The sequence below is a fragment of the Vigna unguiculata genome, chromosome 11, assembly GCF_037176805.1.
Source record: "Vigna unguiculata cultivar grain cowpea cultivar isolate G323 ecotype 2 chromosome 11, ASM3717680v1, whole genome shotgun sequence".
NCBI lineage: Eukaryota > Viridiplantae > Streptophyta > Magnoliopsida > Fabales > Fabaceae > Vigna > Vigna unguiculata.
In genome coordinates this window covers 15,471,360-15,488,345 of record NC_140802.1, presented here as the reverse complement: position 1 = coordinate 15,488,345, position 16,986 = coordinate 15,471,360, and the positions used below count along the sequence as shown (strand labels likewise).

Below are 16,986 nucleotides of genomic sequence, written 5' to 3'. Positions count from 1 at the left end.
TGATATTGCTTTATCTTAATCATAATAGTCTTCTTTGTATTGCAACATATCCATTTTGATAGATCAAATTAAATATTTTAGCCTAGTCAAGTAAATCATTGAAGATGTTGGATATACCAATATATCTATGTGCCACGTATAAAAACAATATGGAAAAATACTTTTTGTATAGTGGGAGAAATATACACTTAATAGTTAAAACACATAACTTTGTTGAGAGTGGGATTTGAACCCACGCCCTTTCAGACCAGAACCTTAATCTGACGCCTTAGACCAACTCGGCTATCTCAACTCTAATTTTGAATCTCAACTTTGGGTTTCACAATTGTTCTTGATTGTGGTTTTGTCATGTAAGAATTTAAAAGTAGAGTTCGTAATTAAAGTTTCACAATTTGTATATGGAATAATAACACTTTGCAATTGCTACGAAAACTTCATATATAACCTTATTCAGCATTGAGTAATATTAAAATGTGATGGCCTTGATTTTGATTATGGATATCGTCTTGAGGCACAATTATATGGTATGGTCGTGGTTTCAAATCAGAGTCACAATTACTCAATCAAATTCAATATAAAGTTCCACGTTTTATTAATAACATTGAATAATAACTTCAATTACGTTTTCATTTTTAACTACAATAAAAGATATTTTATGTTATAAGGTATTAAAATAAAAGTATAAATGTGTAATCTAGTATTGCAAAAATATATATATTTATATATGTTGTATTATTTCATTTTTTTATTTTTTTTATGAAAAAAGGTATATTTAAAAAGAAAAATACCTGACAGTAAGAATACAAATTATATAATAGTTAAAATCTAAATTATTTGCATGATTGTTTTGATATGCAATTATATAGGTAAAATAAAATCTTATTTATATAAACACTTTTGTATATCTTATATTTTCTTTTATATATATATATATATATATATATATATATATATATATATATATATATATATATATATATATATATATATATATATACTAAGTTTGGTTGAGAAGTGTTTGAGGTGGTTGATCAAACTATTGACATGTGGCCAATCTCCAAGTCACAACGAAGAGTAAGTCTACTGCAAAGATTCTCCGACATTTAAGTTAGTAAAGATTTTTAATGAGTATTTGTGAGTAAAAGCAATTATGAGATGGTTTGTACTTCTTATGATAACATATATTAACATATAAATATCATCAACGGGTTATATTTCTATTTAAGAAATTTTGTTTTTATCATATATCATATATTTCATAAATATTATATTTTCCTTATTTTAGGGTAGCTAATATATCATATGAATCTCTTACAAGAGTCCATAATTTATTAGGCCTATTTGGGCCTGCTAAAATTATAATTATATTGTAAATATGGGTCGGGCGATAAATAAGTTCCCTGAATCAAAAGTTTAATAACCTTAGTTTAATAACCTTTTGCAAGTGGATTGAGTTATTAAATGAACGAGTTTATATGACATATTTAGCTCATGATTGAGGTGTAGTTGACTTTACAACTTTTTTAGCACTAGATCGACCCATTATTTGGCATGTTGTTGGCCATAACTTTATCTTTTGTTGGACACATGATCGGTCCTTTTAATATATGTAATGTCTCTATCCTCATTAATAAGAGATTTTAAAGCCATGATTATAGTATTTAGGATTTCTAACAAGTACCTTTTCACATACCTTTTTAACATATGGCATTTTCTAATTTGAAATTTCAATTTCAAAAAAACGAAACGCTTGAATTTGCCTTGTCAAAATTCATGTAAAGCATTTTACATTTTATCTTTCATAAAACCCTTCTCAAATGTTCCCTCTTTTTATTTACACTTATATTTCACCCTGTTCTAAGTTGTTATTTGAATTCCATTTCACTTTCTTCCCTATCGCTTCTCTACACATTTTCCTTTTGCATCATTGGATTAGACCAAACCAACAAAAGCAAAAAGGCAAGACATGCTTATTCTCGCAAACCAAAAGTGATTGGGTTGATCACAACCATTCACTACACTAAAATGAAACAATGTTTCACACTGAGCTTTTTCATTTGTCACGATAGAAGAATACAAACTCATCATTATACCTCTCAATCATCAAGTAAAAAGTCTTCTTTCTCATCCAATGTTATGAACATTGTAGAACCCAAAGAAGCCTCTTGAAGAAGAGAAAACTTTAATGAGCCTTGAATAATGATAACTTACAAATTGATTGACCCTATATACAAGGTACGAGAAGAAACTCAAGTGAAAGAGAGTGAAGTACGAGTGATATTCTCTAGTAGATTATTTGTGCCATGGCTAAGAATGTGAAATATTTTTGAGAATTTCTATGAGGAAATTTGTAAAAAGGGTTTGAGAAAAACTCTAGCTAGGAAAACAAGGTTCTTAAGTTTGTCCATTTATGACTCACCCTTCTTTCCTAGTAGTCTACTTACTAAACTTTCAATACTATTTCCCTCTAGAAAACTTATATGCACCGCACACCATCCGTCATTAAAAGCTCAAAGCTTCACTAAAATCATACACACAAGAAAAGAGAAGTACCCGCTACTAGTGCTTAGAAAGACAACAATTTGACTAGGAACACAACAAGAATGATTTCTAACTTGATCTATACTTCATACATGAAATAAGAGAAGAGGCTCAAGTACGAGAAGAGGTAACAAAGCAAAGAGTTGTACAACGGCACAACACGGAAGTAGAGAAATGAGCTTAAGCTTGGAGAAGCGAGAAGACATAATCTTGAAGATTGCCCCTTATTCCATAATACCATTCCATTAAGGCCTTAGCAACTCCTAACATCAATCAAAGACGATAAGCAATACCTTTGATTAGAGATAGCAACATTACACAAGAAGGATAATGAAGAGATCGATCTAGATCCTGGGTAAAAAATTAAAGACCTAACTAAAGTACCAAAAGTCCTCACTCAAAATTCAAATTAGGAAGCATGATAATGCTAACCGCACAACCAAACCACGAAAATGTTGGAACTCAACACACATAGACAACAAATTGGCTAAGACAAGTTGACAAGTCCCTAATCTCACAAGTTTTTCTTAGCCAATTGCATTGTTTTAGGTAGGTTTAAGTGGTTAATTAGATTCATTAGCTTAAAATTAGTCTAATTAGGATTCTAGTCTAGTTTTACAAAAGTAATATAATTAGGTGTTTTAATGCATTCTTTAGCATATTCATTAAGAGTATCAATAGTTAGCATTAGCTCAGTGTACGAAATAGGTTCATGAGTAGGTAGGAGCATTTTACTTTAGTCTTACTTTAGATGTAACGGTTTAGAAGTAGAGTTGGCCTAGTGTAGTCTAGTTTTAGAAGCTTTTAAGTAGAGTATGGTGTGCTTAACATTCACATTTGAGGTTTTTGAGTCTTATGCAGATATTATGATCAAGTAAGGTTGCAAATGTCCAAAGGAAGCCATGGGAGAAAGCTGATCCAACCAATTTGCTCAAAAGTGATAGAGTTGACTTTTGGTGCAAATGTTGACCATAGTTTGACCAAGAGTTGACTTTTTGACTTTCAAATCCAAATAAGATGGAAAGTTTGGGAGAAGCTTTTGGATTTTTAAATACACTTGTTTTGATCCTGAGATGGCTGAAAAGTGGTCCATAGATGTATAACACTCTTCATTCTCATTTTTGCATGTTTAGTTCTCTTAAGTGAATTGTAGGCATAACATAACTTTATTTGGTGATTTGTAACTTGTTTCTTTTGTTGTAGCATAGATAGTAGTGCAGATTGGAGTTGCTGAGAAGGAATTGAGTGAGAAAGATTGTTGTTAAGATGAAGATTTAAGTGGACCAAAGTTCTCCTTTGGAATTATACGTGAAGAGTAGAATTAAAGGCAAATATGAGATATCAAAGAGCTGGATGCATCACCTATTGCGGAAGGTCATATGACTAGCTTGTTGACTTGTAATAGGTAGTCTTGGTGGTGGAAACACAGATATATTCATGCACCATTCTATAGAAAAAATCACGCTTTTATAACCATTCCATTCGACCCATACAAACTCAGCATAATTCACACACCATTCCTCACCACTACTTTAACATCCCTAGGGAATATTACTTAAAAATAAATATTAAAATAAACATTTGCATTAATAGCCAACTCGATAAAAATCCCAACGCGGGAAAATTTTTATTTCATTAAGTTAGCGCGCCAAAACTCATAACCAATTCATAAAATGTTACAAGTTCCCAAAAATTGCATTTAAAACATAAATTACAATCTAGTAAAAATCCTAGCACTACTCCCATGCTAGCCCTCACTCCGCCATCTGAGCATCCTTAGCACCACCTGTATCAACATCTGCTCCCGTGTAACGAATTACACGATCATCGCCACACACAAACAGAAAGGGTGAGCTGAGAAAATAAAATAATAAGCATGTAATCACAGGATAGATCATATACCCATCTTAATCATTATCTATAAATCTTGGCCAAGACCCTAACCCCAAGACTTAACAGTCTTCAAATCATACATTTTGTTAGCCTTGGACTCGGGAATCTGATGCTCACACGAACCTGCCCGCTCGTGGTCCTGCTTCTACGAACCTCCCCGCTCGTAGTCCTGCTCTACGGACCTACCCGCCCGTAGTCCTGCTCTACGGACCTACCCACCCGTAGTCCAACACATGTGATCCACCAGCCTCCGTACCTCCCCGCACGTGGCATCTCTCAACGTGAGCACGGAACATACGAACCTCCCCGCTCGTATCCCCACGTGAGAGTAACTTGATATGAGCCTCCCCGCTCATATCATCACATGTCACACCATCCATGAACCTACCTGCTCATGGCACAGCATCTCCCGATCCAAACAAGCATTATTGTCAGTCAAAACAGCACTAGGAAGCAAAGGTCAACAGCGTCTCCGCCTGGCTCAGCCCACACGTCGCCAGGCGAAAATGCTCCAGACCGCCTGGCGGTATTCCCTCCCGCCAGGCGCCAGCGTTCTCCCAGACCCCACTGTTTTCTCGTCACCGCCTGGCGAAGCACTCCTTGCCGCCGGGCGCCACTCAGTGCAGCGCACTCCCCTGTTAAGTCCATCGCCTGGCAGTTATCAGCGTACCGCCAGGCACCATACCAGAACAGTGCTTTTCTAGTTTATGACACCCCGTTACCCCAAATCTACCATTTAACTCACTCCCAAAGTTCACAGGAGAACTCCAATATCAAGCCCACGCATAGGTGAATTTACAACTAATCATATGTAACCAATTTCATGTGCTTTTACCTCTATCAATCCACTCCCTTAAGTTCTCTTTCATCTCACAAAATCGCAGACATAGAATAACCACTCCATCCATCCTAGGGGCTGCTGTCATTTCAAATATTCTGTCATCACACCCCTAAATATACTGCATGCTCTTGTCAACTCCCAGTTCCTTACTTCTCTCATACCCAAACCATATACTCCTTCCCTCTTTTGCTTTCTTCCATCTTCCATTCATCCTTGACCAACATTCCAATACCTAACATTTCCTATTCCCCACCCTTGCTCACATTTTCCTTTATTTGATCATCAATCTATACTACATTTCCTTTATACTCCTCTCATGTTTTACTTCCCCCCCCAACACACTCCAGATTTCTCACACCACTCTGATAGGACACTGTCGCCTGGCGGCCAATCGTCCACCGCCAGGCGGTGCATCAGTTCATGGGTATCATACCCAGATTTTCTGCACACGCGCTCAACACCTAAAATTCCAGAATCTGATTTCCGCTTTTGCCTCTAACAATAATCATCAATTTCACATAATTTTATTGCACACGCTCTCCTTCATATCACTCATCCCATTCCATTAGGTTTCAAAACATCGCATTACATACCCCATTTCAATAATCAACGAATTCCCTCTTTTATCCCACGATTCCTACACCAATGTCAATTTAACGCGTGCCAATACCAGAAACATCAGGGTCTTTTACGACCTCGCAACTATAGCCATTAATTACAATCAACACAAAACAACATACACACAGTACAATCAAACAGTGTCAATACAGCGTACATCGCCTGGCGGCTCAATCCCACCGCCAGGCATTTCATAGCAGAAACAACACAATTAGGTCAAACTGATGTGCCGCCTGGCGGCACCTTCATTCCCGCCAGGCGGTTTCTGGGCAGATTCCCAGAATTTTGCGCGCAACAGCGTCAAAGTGAAAGGGAAACTCATGCATTCTTACACAACAACACATACTAATCAAACACGAAATAAAACACAACAGACAACTCCCCTAACCTGGATTCTTTGCCCAAATTCGAATTTGTATGCCTATCCTCTCACTAAGCCTCCTTAGCCTTTGTTTCCAGTCCAAACCTCGGTGATTTCAGCCCAACCACTTCTCTCAATCAGTCCCAAAACTCAGAAAAAGCCTCTGCTTATGAGTACCACGAACCCCCACTGCTATTTCCTCTCTTTTAACCCTTGCTCTTACTATCTCTCTCCCTTAATTACTCCTTTAGATGCTTATACGAATTTTTAAATAAAAATGGTATTAAGGTTAACCAATTTGCTTAATTAACCCTTTATTTTCCAGCCCTTAGGTTACCCCTCCTTGGCTGCTAGTCTTTAACCTTCCACATTCATGCACAAGAAAAAGTTGGCAAAAAGGAATTATTTAGTTCTCACCAAGGTTTGAACCCCCTTTCATGCTAAATCCTACAATTTTAAGAGTTTATCATGATCCATACGAGTTCAATATATAATCACACAAAAACACATAATTTAAATAACATTCAAGTGGCACACATAGGACTCGAACCCAAGTCCTCACACACAATAAAGTACTCTCAACCACTTGAGCTAGTACCTTCCCATGTCATAGCTCCCCGCATTTATTGCTTTAAATATTCTCATTATCCGTCCTAATTAAATAATTAATTAAATAACTATTTAATTTTCCCGGATCTTACAACTACTCTCCTCCATAACGATATCATTCTCTTTTCTTCACCACACCACATGTTGTTGTTCTATACCACAATTTTGCACCATTCTCTGCAGTTTTTTGTCACTGATACTTGGTGGTTTTGATCTGTTTGTAAGCCACTACTCTCTTTTTTCTGAATACAATTGTTGTGAACATGTTTCTAGATATGAAATTGTTATTTTCTTTTCATCTTGACCGATTAATCAACATGCTTCCTATCATTCACGACTAAAATGAGTTCATGATTGAATTTAGAGTGATTGAGTGATGTTGATCTACAACAACATTGGATTCAACTTGGAAACAAGTTGAATTTACAAAGTACGCACAATAATCTTACTTAGATATCAAAGTTCGTTAGATTATTATCAACCATACATAAATCACTAAATTGAATCATGATTCTCATCTCTGCTGTGTTCAACTATTTTTCCACTCACTTGTGATTTTCGTTTTCGATTAATTCGCAGTTCTTTCGATTCTCGTTCGCATCTTTGTTGTGAGCTCACACGCATTGTTTCTGATTCATTTGCATAGCCAATTCATCGTTCATTGTATCCAATTTGTCACTTGAACATCAATTCATTAATTATGTTATTTAGGGTTCATTATTTGGGTATACACGTTCTACTTAATCATTTTGAGTAATTCTTATTCCTATCATCAATAGACATCATTACATTTACATTTCATGCATTGTGATTTGATTTCGAAGGCTGTCCTGCACACTCAGAGATGAACTCCTCTCAAAAATTATTCCAGGCTTTTGAATATTGCATAACCATGTTCTTAATTCATTTTGTTGTTTTATTTGAGTTTCATTTAGGTAAGAGAAGAGTTTTGAATGCTTAATTCGATTTTAGGAGCATGGCATTGCATATTCACAAATTTATGGCCTTGGTTAGTCATAACATTTTGTCAAAAACATTAGGTGCATTAGATTTCATTAAGTCATTTCATCAAACAATTTGCATTTTTCCATTTGTATAGCATTTTAAATTTTTTTCAGTTTTAATTCAAGAATATTTTTGATAGATTTCCTCTTTTCCACAACATAAGTTCACTAAGTAAATCATTAGCATTTTCCTATCGTTCAAATTGATCCTTGGTTGATCACTATGTTACATTAAGTAGTATTAGAGAGGAAATCAAGTTTGATTGAATCTCTAGGTGACAAGAGGTTTGTCACTTGGTTATACGAGAAGCATGGGATGAGGCTTGTGGCATAAGAAATACCTCAAAAGACATATTGTCAAGTTCAATATCATAGTGAATGAGGTTATATCATAAATACCTCAATATTTCGCTTACGGACTAGTTTTATAGCTTTGTAGCACATTGATGAAAATAAATGTATACTATTTTCCCTTTTTCTAGATTTTTCCTAAGATAGGTTTTGTTAGGCAAGGTTTTAACAAGACACACCACATATACATTCAATAAATTCCACATTTTAACATGTTATACTTTATGTTTCATAAGTAGATTAAGGGCATATGAACTTGCGACTATTCGGTAAATTTGAGCCTAGTGTCCGAACTTGCGATACTTGGTAAATCTGAGTCTAGTGTCTAAACTTGTGACTTCTTTGTATATTCGAGCTTAACATCTAAACTTGCAACTACTCTATAAATATGAGCCTAGTATCTTAATATGTGACTGCTCGGCAAATTCAAGCATGACCATTAGAATATTTAACTATTCAATAAATTTGAACATGAGTTCCGACCATGGACCCACTTGGAAAACACTCCAAGTACAGTGTCCGACAACGAAATTACTCGACAAAATCCAAGTAAAATTAAGCATCCAAAAGCATAACAATATAAATGCCCGAATACAACTCAACTATGAGAAAGAAAAAAAATACAAAGAACTAAAACTAGCACATAAAACCAAGTACAAAGAGCTAAAAATAGCATAAAAACTCATTTATTTAGTAACTTAGTCCAACAACAAAAGTTCTTAACTTTTGAGCTCATGGGGTTTATGTTTGTACCAGATTAGAGTCCTTGCAAGTGGATTTCCCACTTGTTTTGGCCTACTCAAAATTGAACTGAAGTTAAATACATGCACTCAGATACATTATGTTGTCATATACCATATTAAAACATTAGAAGAAAAAAAGACTAACATGACCTACTAAAAATTAAACTGAAGTTAACTACATGAACTAGGATATATTATGTTGGCAAATACCATATAAAAAACTAGAAAACAAAGACTAGCAAGGAAGATTTACCAAACTAAACTTTAACTTACATAATTAAGCATGATTTCGGTTTTGTCATGTACGAATTCAAAAGTAGAGTTGGTAATGAAAGTTGCACAATTTATATATGGAATAACACTTTGCTTGCTACAAAAACTTCATATATAACCTCTAACAAGGAAAACTTTAAATGTTGAGAGTGGGATTTGAACCCACGCCCTTTCGGACCAGAACCTTAATCTGGCGCCTTAGACCAACTCGGCCATCTCAACTTTGGTTACCAAACTCAACTTTAGCTTACATAATTGTGCATGATTTAGGTTCTGTCATGTACGAATTCAGAAGTAGAGTTGGTAACGAAAGTTGCACAATTTATATATGGAATAACACTTTGCTTGTACGAAAACTTCGGGATTTGAACTCACGCTCCCACGCCCTTTCGGACCAGAACCTTAATCTGACGCCTTAGACCAACTTGGCCATCTCAAATTTAGTTACTAAACTCATATTTGGTTACTAAACTAACCTTTAGCTTACATAATTGTGCATGATTTAGGTTCTGTCATGTACGAATTTAGAAGTAAATTTGGTAATGAAAGTTACACAATTTATTTATGGAATAACACTTTGCTAGGTACGAAAACTTCATATATAACCTTGTTCACCATGTATTATATTAAAATGTGATAGCCTTGACTTTGATTGATGGATATTGTCTTGAATCGCAACTTACGATATGGTCATGGTTTCAAATGACTGAGTCACAATGATTGAATACAGTGTTCAACGTTTTATTAAGAATATCAATTTATCACCCAAATTTTTAACATTGACATCACAATTTTCTAAGTTACAATAAAAGATGAACTCAAACTTTGATTTTAAGGATTAAACATGAGAAATGTTATATCAGTGAATAAAAAACGTTGTTAAAATGGAAAGTGAAGTCTTCACAATGTGAGACTGTACGACGACATCTTTACTTCTGACGATTATATGATTTTTGTATTATGACAATACTAGAATTTTTCATATTTAATGAGATTTTTTTACAAATTTGTTATATCATTAGGTCTTTATTATATAAACACTTTTTATAACTTGATTTTTGCAATATATATATATATATATATATATATATATATGTGTGTGTATATATATAGGGTTAAATATGTTTTTGATCCCTCAATTTTCGATGAAAATTAGAATTAATTCCTTTTTGAAACTTTGGCCCAATTAATCCCCTAACTTTAGAACTTCGAAACTTAATATCATTTTTATTTAAATTAATTTATAGGAAATATTTCAGTTTTAGAAATATGTTTTAGTTTTAGAATTTAGTTATTATTTTAGATTAAGATTGAAATATTGTAAGTATTTTATGGTTGATATCTCATATTTCTCATATTTCCAAAAACCCTAAAAATCCCAATAGTGTTATCAAAGCCATTGTTCTAACTATCGGTAGAATGGAAAGAAATATTTCACAAGTCAATGTTACATCTTTTAATGATGAAAGCATTGATCTATGGGCGGTAAGAATGCAAACATATATAAAGAGGCTAGATCTATGGGAAGTTGTGGAGGAAGATGATAATCCTTTACCTGAAAATCCTACCGTGGCTCAAACTAAAACGCATAAGGAAAAAAAGACGAGAAGGGCAAAGGCAAAATCATGATTATATGTAGGTGTTACACAAATGATCCTTACCAGGATCATGAATCTAAAGTCTCCTAAAGAAATTTGTCAATACTTGAAAGTAGAATATGATGGAAATGAGAAGATTCAAGGTACAAAATTTTTGAACTTGATAAGGGAGTTTGAGACGCAAAGAACTAAAGAGTCCCAGACAATTAAAGAATACTCAAACAAATTGTTGGGTATTGCCAACAAGATAAAATTGTTGGGAAAGAGTTTCTAGATTCCAAAATCGTTAAGAAATTCAGTTGAAGGTGCTGGAAAGATAATATTTATTTTTCCCAAAAATATTTATTTTTCGATTAAAAATGACTCGACAAGGATTAACCTTGGTCCTACATTTTCTCATTAAAAATGAAAAATCAGGGCTACATAGTTCTTTATAAAAAAGTTTGATTAAATTATTTAACTTTTGAAAGTTGTCTTTTGCCATTTTTGAAAATGAGTGTCATGCAACGCCTGCGGCCAAGTTGACACCAAAAAAAACATTTTTTATATTTTTTATTTTTGAAAAGGAGTGTCGTGCGACGTGAGTGATCAATCAGACACCAGAACATTTCTATGTTTTTTATATTTTAACAAGGAGTGTCGTGCGACACGAGCGGTTGATTAGACACCAAAGCCTTTTTTATAATTTTTATATTTTGAAAAGGAGTGTTGTGCGACGCGAGCGGTCGATTAGACACCAAAACCATTTTTTACAATTTTGGTATTTTTAGAAAAGAAGTGTCGTGCAACACGATCGATCGATTAGACACTAAAAGGGAAAATAAAGAACATGTTTTTAATTTTAATTTTATTTATTTTTATTTTCCTATCATTTTTAATACTATTTTTATTTTCATTTCTATTTAAAAAATTATTATTTTAGGAAATGATGTGATTTGAAATGTGAGATTTAAATAAAAAAATTGTAAAATTGGGAATAGAAAATGAGTGTATAAGTGAATATGTGGGTGCAGAGAGAAAAAACTAACACATAAAGTAGTAGGGTATATAACATAATTACGTGGTGTAGGAAGTAAAAGGCAACATAAATTATAAACAAAATATAAAAAAGAGATGTGTGTGCTTACTGGAAACATAAGTATAGAAATTAAAATAAAATTAAATGAATGGGATTTGGGTTATTACATTGGGGAGTGCATGAAGAAATAAAAATGAAAAGCCCAAAATAGAACAGGGGTGCAAAGATGACCACGAGAGTGCAAAAAGTATTAGAATCAGTAACCTGATTAAAATGGTGGTGCGAGAGTTAATAATGGGATGCATGCCGAATATTTGAAGTTATTAAACCAATTAATATGGTGTTGTAAGAATTCATTATGGAGTGCACGAAGAAAATATTGAATTTGTCTCAAAACCCTAGACCATTTAACTTTCACCCTTTAAAACGCATCACTTAGGACATCTTCCCCAAACTTCATCTTCTTCAAAGGACAATATCTACAACTCCTTTTTCCACTTTCATGATGCGTACCACATCCAACAAACATCAACTTTACTCATGCTCACTGCAAGGCCGCCAATGACACCGCCAACGACACTGCCAACGATGGTGCCAACCACCAACTTCGTACCATTAACGACAACGGCTTCACCTCTCTCAATCGCACGGAGCACCACGACTAGGGCTGGGCAAAAATAATTGTATTGTACTGAATAATAAAAAACTACACTAAACTAAAAATAGTTCGTATGAACTGCACTGAACTGAAAAATAGTTCAAAAGAACTGAACTGTTTTTCTGAAAAATAAACTGGACTGAACTGCACTGCACTGAACTGCACTGCACTATAATATGAATTGTACTAAACTATTATAAACTGAACTGTTTTATGAACTACACTATATCAGAATTGAACTGCATTATTTTTTAACTGAACTGCACGATTTTTTACTGAACTGCACTATTCTTGAATTGCACTACACTAATTTTTAACTTAACTACACTATTTTTAAACCGTTTTTGAATCGAATTGCACTGATTTTGAATAAACTTCACTATTTTTGAACCGAATTGTACTATTTTTGAACCGAATTACATTGATTTTGAACTGAATTACATTATTTTGAACCGAATTGCACTAATTACATATGATTGTAATACGCAATAATAATATAAAATTTATAATTTGAAAGTGCTTAGGAAATAATACTTGAAATATGTCTCATACTTCAATACACCAAAATCAAAATATTTATACATCTTAATACATAGGTTCTCTAGTAGGTTCGCCCATAAACAACATCAAAATGTTAATACATCTTCAGTCATCTAAATTAATTGCACTTGAAGGTCCCACTTCGTCTTGAGAAGTTATATCTACAAAAAAAAAAAAATATTTTAGGCTTTGATATAAAGTATCAACTAAAAAGTATATAAAATTTTCATATAAACTCACCTTGCTCAAATTCATCAAGCTCTTTAGGATCCTCATTGAAAAGTATAGAGACAGGTGTTCCTCTTAACCAATCTTGTGTACAAACAAGTATTTCCACTATTTTAGGTGTTAGGAAACTACGATAAGGATTAACCACCCTTCCTCCTGTACTGAATGCACACTCTGATGCTACGGTAGAGATGAGAATAGCTAACACCTCTCGAGCCATGTTTGCAAGGATAGGAAATCTAGTTGAGTTGACCTTCACCAATGTAAAACATCAAGCTCAACTGACTTTGTATAAGGTTCAGGATCCTCTCTCAAATATTTATCAAGCTCTGATATATAATCAAATCTACATCCTGTAGCTCTTAGGTAGAAGCTCATGCCATGAGGATCATCATCTTCATCATCTAGTTGGGATTCTTGTTGGCTACTTTGAGAACCCTCCTCAACCCCTTGATATTGATCATAAAGTTTTTTGAAAGATGACAATAATTTTGATTTCAATCCACTGGCCATGGTAGGTTCAAATATATAATCAATGAAGTAATTAACAAATCCAACTTACTCCTTGGGTCAAGCACAACAGCAATCAATAATAAGATATTAATTCCATTGGGATTTCCCCAACATTTGTCATACTCACCCTTCATCCTCATTGCCATCAATCTTATGCCCACATTACTACTCTCAGAATATTGTCGAATCTTTTTACCAATTCCAAACACTTCCTTCATATACATATGACTAGTGACATAAGAAGAACCAGAAATCCGCATGGTAGAGTCATAAAAGATCTTTAACAATGGTAGAACAGACCTCGCATATTCCCAATCCTCTTCTAGTGGCACACCACTACTTTTGGCCATTTCAGCACCAAATTTCTTATCTTGCATATCTAGCAAGACAAAGGCATCTTTGTACTTCAAGCTTGCCTCTAACATTAGATAAGTTGAATTCCATTTGGTTTCAACATCAAGGCAAACAAGACCTCTATAAGAAATTCCCTCTTGTTCAACACAGGCCTTGAATCTAGCAAATCGAGCTGGAGAAGATTTGACATATTTAACTACGCTTCGAATTTTTGAAATTGAATCTTTTATCTCTTTTAACCCATCCTTCTCAATCAAACTTAATATATGTGCGCAACAACGCATATGAACATATTCTCCCTTTAAGACAAGAAAATTGCATGATACCATCCTTCTTTTGAGGTATTGACCCCAACATCATTTGCTGTAGCATTATACACAGTGACACTAAGGACTCGCTTCAACTCCCAATTATTCAAACAAGCCTCAACATGTTTAGCAATGAGCTCCCCTGAATGACCTGTTGTTTGAGAAAAATTCAAAATTTTCTTATGAAGCTTCCAATCTTCATCAATAAAGTGAGCTGTTAAACTCATGTAGTTTAGGTTTTGGATTGTAGTCCATGTGTCTGTAGTTAAGCAAACCCTACCACACTGCTTTGATAGAAACATTTTTAACTTTGCTTTTTCCTCTTCATAGAGTTCCCACATTTCACGCCTCAATGTAGTGCGGGATGGAACCTCAAACCGTGGCTGCAAGGATCGTACAAAGTCACGGAAGTCTTCATCTTCCACAAATCGAAAAGGAAGCTCGGACTTCACAAACATCTTCACCAACTTCATTCGAGATGCATTTTGGTCAAACTTAGAAATTGTTGGTGAAGGGCCAACACTAGCCCCTTCTGTAGTTGATGATGACAATTTTTTCCTTTTGAGTGCTTCTCTATTAGGATTTTCCTTGCATCTTATCAAATGATTCCACATCCCACTTGTTCCAGCCAAATATTTAATCAAATCACCATAATAATTGCACTTAGCCTTCTTCTCAGAACAAGGATCTTGTTTGCTAAAATGCCCTCACACATCTGATCGACCTTTACTATGCCCAGTTGATGATGTAGCCATACAAGGAGGTAAAGGCTCAATCCCAGAAGTAGTTGGTGTGAGAGTTTCGACAGTTTCTGGCAATGTAAAATCCATCTGATTCATCTTTTCTAACCTGATTACATATTTATATCAGTAAAAAAAAGAACAATAAATTGATATATGTTTGAATTGTTTATAATGAATTATTCATTAGAAAAAAAACGTACTTAAACTAATTACATTGATAAAATGATTTTATTCAACTAAAAACATCACTGTTCAATCACATACACAAGGCCTTCAAAGTTTATATCAGGTAATGGAAAAATACAAAAATAGTACTATTTTGACTTTTGCAGAATTTCTTAGTTATGTTACCTCTGCTATTGACAAGTAAAAGACTCTGCAAATTCAATATAAAAGAATAACATCAAGAACATATAGCATGTGAGTTAGCAGCCATAATATTTATAGTATTTTTTCTTTAACCATTTAACTTTTGTATGGTCTAAATTCAAGTAAAAGCAAGCTAGAATAGGTTGGAGTATAATCTTTACATTTTAGACCGTCGTGGTCTTAATAGAGTTCAATTTCAACCAACATTCATCATGTTACCACAATATCTAGTTGAAGATGACATTTAGAAAAACTATTGGGGGGATCCATCTTGAACAGTCTCAACCATAAGGAGGACAAGGTTGATTTTAGGAGGGGTGGTGTTGTTAAGTATATAGTATGTGGGGATTAGTTATGGTAGTTAGAAATAGTAGCTGGTTAGTTTAAATGGGAGACCTAAATAAATAGGACTATTGAAGTTAGAAAGCTAGAAAAATTATTATTAGAAGCTGCATAAAATCTCCTAAGCTCGTCATCATTGATTCTGCATAAAAACCCACTAAATCACGGTCTGTTGTAACAGGAGAACAAATAAATATGGTAGTGGATATGCTATTGCTATCTGAATCGGAAGTACCTGACTCTGATTTTTGTACCAGCTTAGTGTCACAACCGAAATCGCGACGGGATGACGAACCAAAAATAAAATATAAAAAAGAGATTTGAAGTCGCCACCATAGTTATTATAGGAAACTATGGAAAACCATAAAAAAGAGCAAAGTCTACGAAAACAGAGATTGGGGGTACGGGAGTTAATTACGCGTAGGGAAGGTGTTAGCACCCTACAACGCCCATCCTAAGACGATACCTTTAATTAAAATACAAATTGATGTGGTCTCCTTTAAATATTTATTTAAAAAAAAAGAAATAAAAAAAAGAAACAAAAAAAATATAAATAAATAAAAGAAAATAAAAATTAATAAATTAATAAATTAACAATAATAAATAAATAAAGATGACAAAGAAAAACAAAGGAAACAAAAAAGATTTTTTTGTTTTTTAGGCCCGACAAGGATTACTCCTTGCTCCTACGTATCTCCATTCATAACGGAGAATCAGGGTCACGTAGTTCTTTATGTAAAAACTTCTTGAAAAAAATTTGTTCGAAGTGTTGATATAACTCTTTTTAATATTTGAAAATTTTGTATTTTTTTAGTAATCTTATAGAAAAGCGAAGGTATTAAGTACTAGGTCGACGCGAGCGGTCACATGAGCACTTATACATTTTAAAAGTTAAAAGGTATTTAAATTATTTATTTATTATTACTTCCTTTTAAAAAAAACTTTCGAAATAAGACATTGATACCCACCAAAATTTGACTATTTCATATCCACAATTTATGAAAATATTAGGAAAATAAATAAATAAAAGATTAGGAAATAACGTTTAGGATTAAACATATTATTTTAATATGAAAATTTT

General features: G+C 33.8%; 2 non-coding genes across 2 annotated transcripts; both read right to left on the bottom strand.

Moving 5' to 3' along the window:
* Positions 1–211: 211 nt before the first annotated feature.
* On the bottom strand, positions 212–292 carry TRNAL-AAG (transfer RNA leucine (anticodon AAG)). The gene has a single exon. It is a non-coding gene; the product is annotated as a tRNA-Leu (tRNA).
* Positions 293–9,375: 9,083 nt separating this feature from the next.
* Positions 9,376–9,456, bottom strand: TRNAL-AAG (transfer RNA leucine (anticodon AAG)). The gene has a single exon. It is a non-coding gene; the product is annotated as a tRNA-Leu (tRNA).
* Positions 9,457–16,986: the final 7,530 nt, after the last annotated feature.